This window comes from Diceros bicornis, chromosome 1 (genome assembly GCF_020826845.1).
Source record: "Diceros bicornis minor isolate mBicDic1 chromosome 1, mDicBic1.mat.cur, whole genome shotgun sequence".
Taxonomy (NCBI): domain Eukaryota; kingdom Metazoa; phylum Chordata; class Mammalia; order Perissodactyla; family Rhinocerotidae; genus Diceros; species Diceros bicornis.
Genome location: NC_080740.1, coordinates 15,668,902 through 15,684,825, shown reverse-complemented (window position 1 = coordinate 15,684,825; position 15,924 = coordinate 15,668,902).

The following is a 15,924-nucleotide window of genomic DNA, read 5'->3' as shown; positions in this document are numbered from 1 at the left end:
GTTCAATATTTTAAAAACAATGAATATCCTACACATAACTCATTTCTTAAATAAGAAATGAGTTGATTTACTGATTTTTTAAAAATCCATGTAAATTTCAAATTCTCGGTATATTTTTTAGGTAATTATTCTGTCTATAATGTTACTGTACTAGTAATATTATTAAAATATCATTATGCATCCTATTGTTCATTTTCACTAAATGCCTGAAAAGGCCATGGGAGCAGATTTAAAACCTGATGTGTGTTTTGGGAGCAGAATCAGCTTTGGGGAATCAAGGCCAGTGAGCATTTTTGTAGGCTGGTTACATTTTGGGAATTAGCTTCAAGGATGTATTGCAGAAATTTTAACTGAACTTTTCAAAATATTTATCACCATAGTTAGAACTTTCATTAGAGTGTTCTTCTATCTAGACACAGCCTTGTTTATAATGGCCATTTTAAAAGTTGCTACCCTAGGCTTATAGGACAATGTTATAATGTCTTCCCATCAACAGTATTAAAAACATTCATCTCTGGGAAAATGTTATAAAGAAATTCCACTCCAATGATAATTCAAATATTAAAGTAAATATAAAAAATAATGTTATGTGATAGAATACCAAAGGATTAGAAAGCTTTTGCAAGAGGGTATTTTAATTTCTAATGAAAGCAAAATACTAGTACAGTAACCACACTAGTCACATGTGGCCTATGTAAATTAAATTAATTGAATTTAAACAAAATTGCAAATTCAGTTTCTCCATTGCAATAGCCACATTTCAGGTGCTCAATAGCACATGCAGCCACTTGTTACCACACTGGACAGGACAGATATAGAACATGTCCATCATCACAGAAAGTTCTACTGAATAATAATGGTCTTTGTTAGAGAGACCACTACTGATGAATGGATATGTATATATCAATCTATTTCTATCAAGTCATTTTTCCTTTGGTATAGGAGGTTGAATTAAATTTAAATGATTTTCTGGAAAATCTATATTCTAATGTAAATAGTTAAAATTCTGCCACAAGCATTATAGTGTAGATTTTCTTTTTCCTCTTGCCACAAGAAGAATGGAATTTCAAAAGATTCTATTTCCTCAAGATAGGGAATTATAACATTAGCCAGTCTTCCCCTTCAATTCGCATTTTCTTTCTTTATAAAGATCTATTCTAACTCTGCTTACAAGTCTACCCAGCAACGGCCCAACCTTTATTTTGTGGCAAGGAATTCCTATTTTAGAGGGCAGTACTTCAGGCCTCAAATGCACAGTTGTGAAGTCTGTTAACTGGCATAAAAAAACTCACTTCCTAGCCATGCCTTTCTACCAGGTGAGGAGGCTCTTACTCTTATATCCTTCTAAAATTCCAGCAAATTCCTTAGTCTAACACAACCTCTCAGCTCTCAATTCAGAAAGATGCATTTTGTAACATATATCAAAAGACAGAAGCATGGAAATGCATAAACAATGCAAGTTGACACCGTCATGTGAGAAAGTGAAATCTCCTGCAGTCAGACACTGAATGTGAAGGTTCTGTCTAAATCAGGAGAGAAACTGTGAGCAAGATCATCTTTACCATTTACGCTGCAGAGGAAAGACAGAAACACAAGAGTAACAAAAGTAAACGAAAATAATACGAAGAACTCGCAAACCACAGGGCTAAGCCAGTTGCGTTTAAATGCAACTCCTGGAAACCTTGATGTAAAGTAATATGTCTGTATTCAAAGACTAGATAAATCATATAGCTGATCCAGATGGTAAAAAAAGAGATCTATAATTACATGAGTATACATAAGGTTTTAAGTATTTTCATGAAAAAGTAAACAATAATGAATAATCATTTGGTATCGAAAATAATTTAAGAGTAGATGGTGCAAATATGAAAAAAATAATAAAGTCTAGGTAAAGAAATACTTGATGGAATATTCCAAATATTTTAGAAATGGATCTTTCTCCAGAATAGCATGTTGTTTAGATACTAAATTTCCACAGTAGATTCCACAGTCCCTGAAAATTAACTAGAAACTTGTTAATTTTGTTAACTTGTTAATCAGCCACAGAAATGTACATTATTTTAGGGGCAAAAAAAAAGAGAGGAATATGCCAATCTCCCAACCCCTTCTGCAGATTTTTGCATCTTGGAAATTATACTTGCTTTCAAGATTCTTTGCATTGTTTAAATATGTAACCTCATCTCTGTGCTCATTGGCTCACTCCCCAAGCAAGTCTAAAACCAAATAAATTGCTAAAAATGTTTACCAATAACATACTATTTTCCAAGCAATTTTTTTAAAATTTTTAAAATTTAAAAAGTTTTATTACGATTAGGTAACCACTCCTGGCGCAAGGCCTCTGAAACATCGTTTCTCAGACACTAATGGGTCTTGGAAAAGTTTGAAACTCGATTCATTAGGACTTTGAGTAGCTGTTTTGTTCCTAAGAATGAGAATTGATTGAGAGGTTGGGACTAACCACATAATTTTATGAAATATGATGAAAACATAAGAGTTTTGTTATGAAGCACATAACAATCAAGAACCTGTTTCTTTTTAGCAAGCTCCTAAAAAGTACCTCCTGTATAATTATTAAATAAAAACACTCACTTATTCAGTACTCAGCTAGCTTTTAAACTCTGAATAAGAGAAGTACACAGTGAGAGAGGTACTTACCCGGTTTCCTTGGATACTGGATGATGCCATTCAGGTCTATGTTTTTATCCGAAAGTGGTGCCCTGCGGAGAAATGAGGTTTGGTGAGTGGCTGTTTATACACAGCAAGTAAATAGGAACTTTATTTTACAAAGCATTTTTGATTTTGACCCAGATTTCTTTTTCTCATCACACCCAACCTTTGTAAACAGCAACAATATGGTAGATCAGGTACTTTGTACAACTCTTTTTTAACACCACTTAAGAAATCATAATTATGAAAGCAGAAGCTCAGAATGCTTTGGTTAAGCACATAACCGCTTGGGCTGCTTTATATATCTTGACGATTATTTTTATGTCAGACGTATCAATGAACATTGCCTGCCTCTCCATCTTCCTTCAAAAGGAATTGTTCTCAAAGCATCAATAAAGAAATTAATCTAAAATAGTCACATAAATGACACATGTTCTTACCTTAACCAAAGAGTAAGAGAACTTCAGCTTTAGCCAGCTCCTGAACACCCAGGGTATCCCCTGACATTAGCTGCCATTTTAAATGTTGTAGTGGGATCCTAGATTCCCAATAGTTTAAGTGCTATGAGCATACAATTTTGCCATTTGGTCTCTCAGTACTACATGCTTTCTAATTTTGGTAGCATGATTAATCCTTCCTATGTGATAAGTTTTAACCCTCTAATATTTCTTTGGATCGAAAAGAACAAACGAGCTACAGCAAAGAATGGCAACCAACTTGAATGCTTAACAATTTAATAACCTGAAATGAAGTAAGTGTGTGCTATGTTTCCATTAAAAAGTTTCCAGCCACAATTAATTGAACAAAACCTTGTCTTGTTCGAAGATTATTCTTGGAAATTTAATTTTAAAGTCTGTGTGAAATGAGGAAACTTACTTTTTTACCATACGAAAGCAATCTCATGTTGGGGGAATGATTTTTGGGTAGACTTCCGATTTGATATTTTCCATTTGAACTAGCAGCGTAGGGGCTTGGAAGGGGGAGGGGAGGGGAGCAATTCTGTGTTCTGTTGCCAGCACTGACAAAGGTCTGGTTGTCAGTGATACCTTTACAGCTAAATTTACCCCAGAGTGACAGGAACAGGTGCACCTCGGCCTGCCAGACACTTGTGCACAGGGATCACGCATCTTACGGCTTGACGATCAACGGGGGAAAGCCTGGGTCTTCATAGAAAAGGAGAGGAGGCAAACACAGCCCAAACTGGGGGGTTTCTCTTCAAAGCCAGCTGGTCTGGCTTTATTCTACAGGAATTTTTTTACCTGTCAGAGTTTGGACAACAAAGCCCTCAGCAGGTGCTGAGGGGTACAACTTCCTGGAGAAGCAGAAAGGCACTGGTGAGTTTCAATTGCCAAAACATATTTTTTAATCTCTAAAAGTTGATTTTGTTATCTTGGAAGAGGCACTGCTGAGGTCCCTGCATTCAGAAAGCTGATGAGACCATTGCAACCAGAGCCAACTAAATCAACAGTGGGTTTGCCTGCTGTAGAATTAGAGCTGTTACCATTTGACAATTTTTTAGATTTAAAAAAAGAAGTCTTTTAAAGGAAATACTTTATATTTTTAATGTTGATCTCTTTCATTACTATCTTCAATATCTGAAAGATGAAGAATTAATTACATATATAATATTAGACTATTTAAATAAACACATAAATATCATTTCGTCTCTTTTTTTATCTAATTCTGTCATAATCTATTCTGAATGAAATGTTGTTTTTCAATAAATCTCCAAATAAAAATGTGAAATGGTACATGCTCTTTTCAAATGTTTCATATGCTAGTATTTTTATGTGTGCATGTGACAGCAATATGATTAGAGAGAACATGAAATTTTTATTTTTAATACATTTTTAAAAACATGAATTGCACAGAATATTTAATAATTAAAAGTGGCAAAATTTTCTCATAATTTTGCAAAGAGTTGCTTTAGAGAAAAATCTTTAGAATAAACAACCAAGATAGTACTAAAGCATGTTTTTACGTCATTGCTTTCCAAAATTAGTACATCTATATATTTGGTATTTTTATCTTGTGAATTCAAAAGTTAAGGCAAAAATATTTTTTTCAGAATAGGATTTCAATTAATGCAAAACATGGAAAAAATGAGACCACATGCTAGGACATATTTTTAAAAAGTGATTCTGTTTCAAGGACTCATTCTTTTAACTATGTTTCACAGCATTTCTCCACAAATTGTTGTATTATAACAAATCGAAAACATTTATTTAAGCAAGTAAGGATCTCAAACCTAGGAACTATACATAGCAAACATATGAAACCATTTTAATAACTAAATTCCATATTCACAAGCAACATGGGCTAATGAATGTAAAAGACACACAGTACACATTGATCAAGAATGCTACAAATTATTATGCATAAAATCAATTTTCTGGGCTGTGGGGGGTAGCATTGGTGCTTAAGAAGAGAAAGGCTCCTACGAATATAAATTACTAACACTATGAGGCAATTGTTTTATTCTGATGATCCCATAAATAATTTTCAATCTACATGCTTAATACATAGTTGTATAGTGGGAAATAATAAGATCTGACTTTTTTTAATGACCACTACATCTAAAACAATTTTCAAATCAATGATGACACGGATATGCCACAAATTTATAACTATGATACTCTTAGATCGACCTAATTGCTGTTTAAAATTATGAAATATTTGTCATTTAAAAGTTACCAGAAATGATCCATCCAACCAAAAAACTAATATTTTTAAATATAATCTTATCTACATTTTAATGAACTCATATTTTAAAAATTAAAACCTAAATCTGATTTTCATCATAAATTATTACATGTAGAATATGGTTCAGAAAATGAAAGTATATTTTATTTTTTAAAAAGGAATATATTGTGGTTTCAAACTGCTATTTTTGTGTGATATCTTGTCATCTTCATTGTATTGATTCTGGCACCCGAGTAGCCATGGTCACTGAATTTTTAGATAACTTCATTAGGCTCTTAAAGACTGAGTATATACTCTATGTGCTTGATAATTTTTTAACTTATCTGGTCTGTTAAATACTATATTCCTGAAGAATCAGAGCACTTGCTTTTAAAGATGACTAACTACTACAAAACTGAACATACACTTTTAAGTCAGCTTCAGAATTATATTTAAGTTTTTATGTGTATTACTATTGACTATAATTATTATATAGTTTGTCATTAACACTAAGTATAAGCAATACAAAAGCTTCTTCCAAACTACTTTTTAGGACTCTTGTGAATTATTTAAGTGTGACTTAACCTATTAGAAACAATGTTAGGTATAACCCAAATATTTCTAAATAACTAAAATTTATCATTCCAACCATGCCCTGAATTGTGGGCTTAATCTAAAATTCCATGATTTTTTTTTTTTTAATTATGAAAAGAAGCTTTAATTCCTAGTTTGACTTGCAGCTACGGTTGCCTTTCTGATAAAACTTCAACTTCTGTGTCACAAACATACCTATGCCAACTCCCTCAATGTATGGGAATGGTCTCTTTTAATAAGTCTTAGTCAAAAATTGTGGCTTAAAGTTGCAATGACTCACACGTGCCCTAACAGTTTAATTTTAAAACATGTGCATTTTAAACATTATTTGCAACATGTCTTCGTATCTTAAGAACAGGCTATTTACAGTGGAGAAAACTTGATTATTCTCCTGTTTCAGAAAGACATTTGATGAACATTTTGTTTACCTTATATATTCATAGGGAAAATCTTGATTCTCCCAGCAACCAACTGCAATAAATTATATTGTGAATATCAATCTACTCAGGACAATGAAGTTTCCAATTAAAATGGTTTACTTGTAAGTATTTAAGGAAACAAAAATATCTTGGCAGCTTTGTATGTGTCTCCTCATTGACCAACCACCTGACTGACAGCTGTCAACTGTCCGTGGGCCAAATGTAACCCAGTAAAGATAAAAATTACATATTACTCATCCCTGTTGATAATACCTGGTGCCAGTAGGTTTTCAAACAGGAATAACTAGACTGTAGACATAAAGAAGTAAAAAGGGAATCATTTCAACCACCTACAATTCCTCCTTTGTCATCAACTGATTTCCCCTTCCTTTTTTATTTATCCCACTTCTCTCAATGTCCATATCTCACAACTACAAAGAGTTAATTTCCTTAAAAGAACTTCAGATGCATGTAACAAGTATGTGTCCATGAAAATATTGAGCAGCCAGGCAATGATGCCCATGCATTTCTTTCAACCAAATCTTTTGAGCTCATGGAATCTTTGCATCGTGGGAAACAGTCTTTGACACTTTTAACTCCTCATTTTAAAGAAATTGAAACAGAAGCACAAAAACGAAATTTACTCAAGGTCACCAATGTGAGGATGTAGATGCAGACTTGGGTTTGTTTCCCAACTTCATATCCAGTGATTTTTCTTTTTTCTGTTAGACTTTAAACATGTGGACTATCAAACTATAAGTAAAAAAGAGCACACGGAAAATTAATGTGAGTTACATTCCTCTGGAGAACCATTTTCAGTTATCAAACTTAAATACCTTATTAGAGAAATATACAGTTTTATGAAAGCATATTAAAATGTAGTTTAAAAAAACAGCATAAATATGTTAAAATATCTATCATATAAATTCTTTTTTATATTCTCTTTACTATTGAAACTAATTTACAAACTGAAAATATTTAAGGTGTATATGAAATAGTAGAAATACAAAATAATCAATGGCAATAATACATGTTTGGAAGATGCACACAGAAATCAAAAGTTCAGATGGAACAATTTTTTTTGTTAGGGGATAATTAAAAATACCAAATACACCAAAGTATAAGCACATGTGTAGTACTCAAGTGTAGAATATATTAAACAGTTCATATAACAGTCATATAACTGACTCAACAACTAACTAGCTTGTGTGTGCGTGTGTGTGTGTGTGTGTCTGTGTGTGTGTGTGTTAATTACCAAATCTCACTGGACCCCAGAGACCTCATGAGCAAGTGTATTCTAACAGCTCCAAAAGTCTATGATGCAATAAACCTATATTAATATAAGTATCTGATATGTATTCAAATAATTATTAATTATATGAATAAACAGTTTATATGGCTATAATATAATTTGTTAATAATGCACAACATACTGATTCAGTCAAGGTCATGAAAATATATTCAAACTAAATACTTAATTCTTTTCTGATCCTCCAGAAAAGAAATTGTTTAGGAGATATCTATCACATTCTGAATTTAAAAGAATTTATCTTAACCCTGGACTTTGGAGCAGTGTTTGCTGTGAGAAGTGTTTGCTTTAAAACCCAGACATGCAAAAGAATAAAAGAAAAAGAGGGCAGGGAGCTTAAAACCTTGATCTAAGAGATGGGAGAAAATTGTGGACAGGGTTTTCCTGCAAGGGATTGGTCTAAAATAATCTCCAACAGCTCTATGATACCATTTAGCAACTAAATTATATATATAAATTTACAAAATGTATTTGCTTATTCCTTTACATTTAGTCCAAATCAACATTAGTCATTAATCAGCAAACCATTTAACAATATGCAATAACAGTATGCAAATCAATTGCAAGCAAAATAATCAGTAAATAATATCCATTTCTAACAATTGTGAAAGACAGGGGTGTCAAAGCAAAATATGCAGAATCACAAGACTTTCAAATAAATTCAGTCATCTCCCTGCACCTCAAAGGGATGTTGGTGAAAGTGAATGACTTATCCCTCGTCCACCTTTGAAGGATCATAAACGTTTTCTCTTTAGAGTTGAAGAGTGTTGTCCAAAGAGCACCTGAGCAGAAGTAGGCAGCTCTGAGTTGTAGACTCTGTTTCACTGTTTAGTAATTCTGTGACTGGAAACAAGTCATGTAACCTCTGTGAGGCTAAGTGGATGAGACTCTTTGCTGAGCCATGCATAAATTGTAGGAAAGGAAGTTTTAGTTATCCAATAGAAGGTGTTCTCTCTGCTTCCTGTGAAGTCCCCAAAGGATTCTGGACCATATTGGTGGGTTCCTGTTTGCAGTGGCATGCCCTGCCCTCTCACTATTGCTATAAGTAGCCCGCCATGTCGACATTCCAAATAATTAAAACTAACACCAGGATTTATCCTGTGAAATCAGTGGGTAAAACAAAATTACTCTGTAATACACAACTGACCAGCTGGCCATATTTTTCCTACTTGGGTACCCTGGTAACAAAACATGAAAGGTCTATCCTCAAAATTATATTATCACACATGGCTTTCAACTTTTCAGTATGCTCTGTAAGGCTGAGTTGACACAAAGAATCGTCAATTAATGTTTTCCGTTTTTTAATACGGGAGAAAATTTTCTTAAATGAAAAAAATATTCACCACACCCACTGCTGTAAGCCAGCATGAAAATGTCTGTTCATGTCAGAAAAACACTGGAACAAGAATCAGGCACACCAGAGAATCCCTAACCTGAAGTGTTAAAAATATCCAGATCCAAGAGAGGTTAGTGGCAGCAGCTGGGTATGGAGCGAGGTTAAAAGGCTGGGAATACGAATCACCGTGTTACCTGGGACGGCAATGTTGTGAAGGCTCTCAGCAGTCGCTGGGCAGACAGAGGTAATTACCAGGGTCATAAGGAGCATTTGTATTGACTGAAAGTTTCTTCGGTGAAAAGCCACATTTCTTAAGTGATCATGAACAGGGCTCGTCCTGGTTGCAGGGACCTAGACTCCAAAAAGCTGGCAGTCACTGAAGCGTCACTAATGGTAGAGGAACCCAGATCCGAAGCCCATTTTACAGGGCTTTTTTTTTTTTTTTTTTTGTGAGGAAGATCAGCCCTGAGCTAACATCCATACTAATTCTCATCTTTTTGCTGAGGAAGACCGGCTCTGAGCTAACATCTATTGCCAATCCTCCTCCTTTTTTTTTCCCCCAAAGCCCCAGTAGATAGTTGTATGTCATAGTTGCACATCCTTCTAGTTGCTGTATGTGGGACGCGGCCTCAGCATGGCCAGAGAAGCGGTGCGTCGGTGCGCAGCCGGGATGCGAACCCAGGCCGCCAGTAGTGGAGCGTGCGCACTTAACCACTAAGCCACGGGGCTGGTCCTCCATTTTACAGGTTTTGCTGAGACACCTGGATCCAAGGAACATATTCCATCCATGAAAAGACAAGCGCTACCACTCAGATAAGTGAAGAGAAAGAATTGTACAGAAATGTGAATTAGGTCCCCATCCTGCTTTATCCATTTTCTAATTACAATGGGCAGAATATATGTGGCCTGACTTTTTTGCTTTCTTATAATATGAAACAAGACAGGCAATGGAAAGATTCATATCATTTTTAACTCTCATTCTTACTATTCGAAAGGCGTTCACTAATTTAAAAGTTCCATAAAACTTGTTAAGATTAGTTGAAAGAATAGCAACGAATAATGGAGAAAAGGTAAAGCTGTGGAATTAGAAGGACTTCGCAGATCTCATGCTGACCCTTACCCTAAGGCAGTGGCTTGCAAACAAAATATACAGAGAAACACAAGGAGCTAGTTAAAGTGCAGAGTCCTGAGCTTGTGGCTCAGTGGGCCTGCCATGGGGCCCAGGAATCTGGGTGAATCTGAGGCACCCTGATAAACTGCTCTCTGTGCTAGATTGTTCAGGCCTCAGAGGAGCCTCCTCTTCTTTAAGGCTGGTTCTCCTGCTGTACAGCAGCAAGAAAACTAGCACTTAGCCATCTCAGGTGCTGAGATCAAAGGGAGCATATGGATATAGGTACAGATGTTATGTGTCCATTTTTATTTATTGTTTGATAAAATTGCACTTAAGTAGTTCATTTAAATTATTTTTATGTGGATTGGCAAATAATGACGTTTACCCAATACGTGTGATAAGCCAAAAATCATTCTCAAGTTCTACTTGAGTTTCAAGCACTAAATAATACAGCTTAAACTACAAAAAATGGCTTGAACTGACTCTTCAGGAAAGTCATAAAAAAACAGCATAGACAGTGCTTATTATCAGAAGTATGTATGCATACACATTCAAGTCTTAGAATACTCAATCATCACTGACCTAGGTAGTTTAAGAGGTTACAGCCTAGCATAATGTTAGGGAAACCCACAGGCTTTATTCTCCAGTGTGTGTGTCATTTTGCAGCCATAGGCTTCACAGACTAGAATCTCACAGCTACACAAGGGTGAGGTGAGAATGTGTGGATGGATGAATGTAAATCCTTTGTAAATACTAGATAAACAACACAAGCACATGCCTTATTCGCTGTGAGTTAATCATCATTGTAATCAAAGAGTAATTAGTGTGATTAAAACAAAAATAATCATAGCAACTCTTCTATGATCATATTGCCCACAGCATACATCAGTGATTGTTTAGAAATAAGCTCCTTTGTTGGCAGTATTTTATCTTGAAGCGATTCAGATAAATAGAAAAATATCATTAATAATATCCTATGGTTCTGAAACAGAAAATGTAACTTTCCAAAGCAATGAAAAAAATTTAAATAATTGTTAATAACCAGTTGTGTGTCTGTGTGCGCTTATAGCTTTACTGAGTTTACAACTGAAAATTAAAAACTTACAACTGAAAATAAAGAAAGAGATGGAGCAGAAAAGATGAAGGAAGGAAGGAAATAAGGAAGGAAATGGAAAATATGGGAGTAAATCTATTGATTAGCTATTTAGCTATTGCCAAAGGGGTCCATAGGAACAAGAAAATTGTAGAATTTTTTGTACCACTCTTGAAGTAGCGTTCAAAATCTTTTACTTAGAATTATATTTCTTAATTTCTGAATCTCTTCAGAGTGATGGTTTTTAAAATAAAGTGCATTCCATTGGATGTGGATGCTCCATATTTACAGGCTTAACGCTATACAAAGTTGGGAAATTTACATGCCTCATCTTTACACATAAGAAGATGTTTTATCAGTGATTTCACAGAAGAGATAAAAGGCAGAATGCATTTTGCCCTCCAACTCTGAACCTCTCCCTAACCCTTCCAAGTTCTTCCCTTCATCTAGGAAGCAACACATTTCTCGTCACAGGGTTCTTATATCCCCTTCAAGACCTTTCTGGAAAAATAATCACTACTTACACCTCTGGTGGCCTTTAGGGGTCAGAAAGGAGCGCACACAGGGTAAGGCCAAGTGACAACATGGTAGCTATGGCACAAGGAGCAACTATGTGCCTCCTACGCAAAGAAGGAACAGAAAAAGTGACCGAAACAACAGGCACTAAAGTGTACTAGATTTTTTTTTTTTTGTGGTGAGGAAGATTGGCCCTGAGCTAACATCTGTTGCCAATCTTCCTCTTTTTGTTGAGAAAGGTTAGCCCTGAACTAACCCATCTTCCTCTATTTTGTACACGGCATGCCACCACAGAATGGCTAGATGAACGATGCATAGGTCAGCACCCAGGATCCGAACCCTCGAACCCCAGACCGCATGAACGCAGAGCACACGAACTTAACCACTATGCCACTGGGCCAGCCCCTGAAGTGTACTAGATTTTTTAAAAAATAATAAGTAGACAAATTTTCAAGGAGCATCAAGATATTCTGCTGATAAAGAGCTCATCTTCCAATCCCAACCTTTTCAAAAACAACAAAATTTCTTCCAAAGAGCCAGGCTTCCCATCAACTCACACCCAGGGCTTACCTATATGTTAGCAGATGAAGTGGCTGAGAGTGGGAGGACCCCGAAACATGCTGAAAGCTCCCTAAAGCATCTCCTGACCCACACAGCAGAGAATTTGTGGAATTTGTGGAACCATAGATACTCTTTTGGATGATGAACTCTTTTAAGAAAACTTTTGAAGAGAAGTTCATTTAAAGGAGTAACGTGTTGATACCGAAGTAAGTTGTTGGCGTGGCTGGCTCCTCTGATAAAACATAGTCCAAGAGAACTGTGGGACATAAAGAGGTTGCTGAGGAATGAAAGGACCTTGTGGGTCACATCAGTGAAAGGCCATGAGGAGACAGAGGCACTCAATAAAGAGCTCTTATTGATTTTAAAAATTGCTGCTGGGTGAGTGGAGCACGCCCGAGTGCAGGAAGGGCGAGCTGAAGGCGAGTATAGGGAAGCTGACGATACAAAGACAAGCTTTTGCAAGCTTTCCCTGTTGCCTATACCACACAGATAATATTGATTCAGAAGGACTTAAAAACTCAGATTTAACAGGAAGGCACTAATTCTATATATTTATGCCAAGGTTCCTTAAATTTAAGTGTAAGATTACGTAATCAATAAGCAATTTAGAAGATGTCTGGTGTAACTAAAAAATAAAATCTTGGAGCCTTATTCTGGACAAATGGATACATAATTATTTTCGCAAATCTGATAAAATCAAATATGAATACAAAAAAAGTTTCTCTGAAAACAATATTACATGGAACACTGACAAGGATAATATACACTGGTAACCTCAAAATGGAAGACTTCTTGGTATAATATATATTGGTTTAAACAACATAGTATCATAAATATGTTTTATATTTATTTCAAATATAAAATGCTCTATTATGAAATAAAAACTGCTTTGAAGCATGAAAGATTATAGAAAAGAAAACATCTTCTAAAATATTGTTAGATAACTGAGACATTGAGATGTTTTTCAGGAATATGGGATAGTCCTTGAAAGTGAAACAGTATAATGATAGCTAACATTTACTGAGCATTTTCCACATGCCAGGCACTAAGTGGCTATAGAAATACAATTTCATGTCCTCCTCTCAGCAAAATTATCATCCTGGGTAGGTCCTGCCACTTTCCCCATTTTATAACAAGGACATTTAGAAAATTAAACTCAAATGGTTATTAAGTGTCTGAGCCTGGATTTTAATCCAGGGTCTCTGGTTTACCCTTCCATGCCTGTTGTACATTCATTTTTGTTTTTTTTGTGTGTGTGAGGAGATCGGCCCTGTCCTAACATCTGCCAATCCTCCTCTTTTTTTGCTGAGGAAGACTGGCCCTGGATGTACATTCTTTGAAAAGGTATTTCCCACGATGTTCATACATGACATGTAACTTTTAATTAGTGAAACTGACTTTTTAAAAAATTATCAGATCTTTTATGAGTGTTACTCTCCAAAATGTCTCCTTAAAGGCTACACATTCATATCAGCAATACCTTTGAAATGCCTCTTTTGTATCTTCAATTAGTGTCAATTTATGAGCCAATAGCAAGTAATCTGCTGCTCTATAATCACATCACAGTTTCCATCAAGCACCTTTTTCACTACATTTGGTTTGGATTTAGTTTCAGCAACAAATTCATCCTTAATGATAATGATTTGCCAACAATCAGACTGTTCTTAACACTGCATAGCAAATTCCTCAGATTTCTATAGAGACTCCTGCAAAGACAACATTACAGAAATAAGTAAACAGCCTCCTAAGTGTCCACTTTGAAGAGGATGACACATGTTTAGACATGTATTTCTGAAACATTTTCTGGTGGGAAAAATATATCGATTATATCATCTGCTCTCATCATCCCTGTAAGTGACCACAGGTTACGAGTATAAGGAAGCAGTAAAACAACATAGCTAAGAGCAGCTATTGGGCATCCCTATTTGGAGCAAACAAATCTGGCTTCATGTCCTACGTCTGGCACTTACGAACTATGTGACCCTCGGCAGATGACGCCACCTCTCTAAGCTTAGTTTTTAAAATCTGTAAAATGGGGAGAATAGTACTACCTATCTGAAAGGTTCTTGTTTGGATAAAAAGAAATAAAGTTTATAAAGCAGTTAATACAATTAAATTAACTAAAGCAGTTAATACAACACTGACAAATAGTGAGTGGCCATTAAATGTTAGGCACTTTGAACTTATTTCAACCCACATTCTAAGATAGTATTATATTTGCACATAGTATTATATTTGCACATATCTTACAAATAGCATTGTATTGCAAATGATTATTGATATAGAAATATTTAAATACAAATTTAGTAAAAAAAAAATAATCTATAGGCAATCAGACCTTTTTGGATTAGGTCTTTGACTCAATGAACTAGTATACACTGGTAAAACAAACCAGTTTTAATCACCGACTTAAATTGCATTTTACTTTTAATTCTCACCATATTCCAAAATGATTTAGAGAGACTTCATTCTAAACAATGAAAATTAATTCTCTCTCTTCCTAGTAAATTAGAATATAGATATAATTATGTATCTCCTTGTTTTTAAATCTAGTATTACTTGGAAGTATATAAATCTATGCATGATCTTGCCTTCTTGAAAAAATAAAATTTTACATTGTTTTGCTTGGTTTAAAATTTTAAGTTATAAATAAAATATTTTAGAAATAATTTTTTAAGTTTTCAGCTAAGTAAAATACCACCATTTAGAAAATTACCTAGAGAGACAGAGGAAACAAGTTACACTTTGCTGTGTGGTAGCTTTATTCTCTCTTTTCTAGACTCCTTTGTCTTAATTAACCTGGTGTTCTTAATGAGCAGAGTTAGCACGAATACCGATATAAATTGTTTAACATTCTCTGAGTCTGTTTTTTCCTGTAATACACACTTGTACCAATCATGACATCAATAGGAATCATGTACATCCCAAGTGGGACTTTATTAAAAATATATAAAACCAAAAATACTAAATATCTATGGCTGCTGTTTTTCAAGAAGTGGTAAACAGTCCCCTAGATATAGCTGTAATGTTGATCATGCATCCAACAGAGAACTGCTTCTAGGTCCCTCTTGAACAGAATGCTCCATTAGGCATTCCACAGGCTCCCCCTTCCCAGCAGGCCTCTGCCCAGCCCAGCTGCCATAGATGGCCATCAGACATTTGGAATGACATCAGGAGATAATCTGAGCAGGCTCTGCCCTAAAGAATTCAAGCTAGCAGGAGACTGAAGATATCGATGTCTTCTTGGCTGACAACAGCATTCCAAAGGTCAACCAGGGTGAAAAGAGGATGGACTTGGAGTTTCCAGTGCCTTTTCAACAACCAAGCAGCTAACAAGTATAAGGAAGCATCCCTCAAGGGAAGAATAAACAGAGACAAAGGAAGCCTGAACGTATCCTAAAGGCACCATGCTTGTGAAAGGGAAATAAGGCAACCTATATACCTATTAAGTCAGGGAATTTTAGGATTGAAGAGATCTCTACCTCTTAAAGGTAAAACTCACCAACAGTTCTCATCCTGAACCAATTGCCACCCCTCTGACAATCTACTTCTCCAACAGTTTCTGCTGAGACAGCCCCAGTGTGGGTGAATATGGAACTTAATGTGTGTAGAAGTAGAAATTCTTTGCAGGAGAAT